This window comes from Engraulis encrasicolus, chromosome 10, assembly GCF_034702125.1.
Source record: "Engraulis encrasicolus isolate BLACKSEA-1 chromosome 10, IST_EnEncr_1.0, whole genome shotgun sequence".
In the NCBI taxonomy this organism is placed as follows: domain Eukaryota; kingdom Metazoa; phylum Chordata; class Actinopteri; order Clupeiformes; family Engraulidae; genus Engraulis; species Engraulis encrasicolus.
Genome location: NC_085866.1, coordinates 10,525,342 through 10,527,841, shown reverse-complemented (window position 1 = coordinate 10,527,841; position 2,500 = coordinate 10,525,342). Strand labels below are relative to the sequence as shown.

General features: G+C 45.8%; 1 protein-coding gene across 1 annotated transcript in view; it reads right to left on the bottom strand.

Annotated features, from left to right (window-relative positions):
- sema3h (sema domain, immunoglobulin domain (Ig), short basic domain, secreted, (semaphorin) 3H) overlaps positions 1-2,500 on the bottom strand; it is a 49,563-nt gene that overhangs the window by 35,325 nt on the left and 11,738 nt on the right. The gene's annotated exons all lie outside the window — the stretch shown is intronic.

Genomic DNA, 2,500 nt, shown 5'->3' with positions numbered 1-2,500 from the left:
CCCCATCCTAACTCAGTTCTCTGGTATGAATGAATTTCACCTCACAATGGCCGCAGCTCACTCCTCAATTCCCCTGGCATGACACCTGGCATAATATTTCACCAACCCATGGATGGAATGAGTAAAATCACAACGGAAAGGCTGCAAAACAAGGGAAAGTATATTTGAAAAGTCTTATCACACACTGTCTAACTCACCACCCGATCGTATTAAATCTTGCTTTTTAAAATATTGTTATTATTATTTCACATTCTAACCTGCTTGATTTTCAGCGCCTCGGCCATTACTTCCCAGGCCAAGCCAAACAGAGATATGCCTCAGACATTCTACCGAAGGGTGGGGGGGTACAGGAAAAATGTATCCTCTGAGGGGCCTGCTGCCAGTCAAATCCTTCAGAAAAACCTGCTTCAAAAACCTGCTTCTGTACGCTACTTCCGAGGGCTTTCCATTGATCTGTTTCCTTTCGGTGCTATTATCACCAGCTAGGTGTTGTTGTCACACGGAGCTATTTCCACCATTGTTGCCAACCTAAGCAAAGTCGTCCCAGGGGTGTCTTAAATCAAACCTTTTTAGCATTGCAAGCAGGACAGAAAAGGGCAGACATGAAAAGAGCACTGGAAGAAAGAAAGAAGTGAAGGGAAAGGAGGGAATAAGGAAGGCGGGGGTGGAAGATAGATGGATAGATATGAGGGCATGGGGTGAGGCAAGAAAAGAAATGGACGCATAAGAAAGAAAGAAAGAAAGAAGAGGTGGAGGGAGAGTGAGAGGCCACTGTTAAATTATGAAAGAGAGAACGGTGGAGAGTTACACAAGACTGGAGCGAAGATAGGGCATCTGAGAAAGTGAGACAGAGGAGAGAGACAAGAAGGCATGTGAGGGCAGTGCGAGATAGTTAGTCAGAGATGTGGGACTACGTGTGTGACAGCACTCCCACAGAACGAGAAAGAAACATTTTTCTAGCATAATGGTTGAATCCCACACCAATGGGGCGTGACGAAAAAGAAAGAAAGAAACAGAAAAGAAAGAAACAAGAAAGAAAGAAAGAAATAGAGAAAGAAAGACAGAAAGAAAGAAAGAAAGAAAGAAAGAAAGAAGGGAATCTTTGTGCGTCTGACTTCAGGTGAGCTGCTTAGAGTGTGAAACATCCCCTCATCTCCTTCCATTATAAACACACATCACCCACACTATCACACCCACACATACTGTAAACTGCAGCACTCCTTAGAGTAGTACCTGCTCTTCATTCATCTCCTCTGAGTACACTCCCACTCCCACTCCCACTGTCTCTGTCTCTGGCTCTCACCCACCCACCCACGCACGCACGCACAAATGCACACACGCACGCACCCATGCACACGCATAAGCACATACCTACACACACACATGCACACACACGCACACAAACGCGCGCACGCACACACGCACACGCACACACAAATGCACACAAACGCGTGCACACACGCACGCACGCACACACACACACACACACACACACACACACACACACACACACACACACACACACACACACACACACACACACACACACACACACACACACACACAGCATCTTTAAAGAAATGTGTGAAACACGCTCAAATGTTTAAACGCAGCAGGCCTACTCAAGGGTTCACATAGAGTTGCGGGACCAGCTCAGAAGCTGGGAAAACTACTAGCCAGTGATTCTGTCCTTCAATGATTTAGAAAATATTTTGAGACGATAACAGACAGATGGAGAACAACGATAGACAGAGAAATGAGACAGAAAAATTGAAAGATGTTTACGAAAGAGAGAATATGATCATGAGATGTCGACAGAGAGAGAGAGAGAGAGAGAGAGAGAGAGAGAGAGAGAGAGAGAGAGAGAGAGAGAGAGAGACCAAGACAGAGAGATACACAGATGAGATACAGCATGAATAAGGGATAAAGAATGGGGCCGATAAGGAGTGTGGGAATCATTAAGAGCGTGCACAGATAGGGACGAGGTGGTGCTAAAGCACCTGCCCCGGCCTTTGCCCTACTCGAGAAAAAATGCCCTTTTGAAAGTTCCTCTTTGAACATGTTTTGTCACAATGTACTGCGGTCCACATGTTGACATGCTAATCTATAAATACTTCATGATCAAAAGCCAGAGATAAGGTACAGTCTCTATTGCCTATTTGGCAGCCGGAAGTTCCACATGCCCCCAAACCCCCCCCCCCCCCCCCCACCCCCACCAGCTCAGCACTTGCCCCCCAAAATGCCTGTGCACGCACGCCACTGATTAAGAGCATTAGTCAAGGAGGATGGCAAACGCAAAAGTGGTTAAATTCAAAAGCAGACATGTTGACTCACGCCATAATCAAATCAATAAAAATGAATTAGTTTATCTTTACGACTTAACCACACAAACTCTGTACCTCACTCCCAAGAATCCTAGATATAGAAGCACAGATAAACAGAAGCAAACGTTTTAGGATGCCACATCATCTGCAAGACTAGCTCTCCAGCCCCTTCTGCC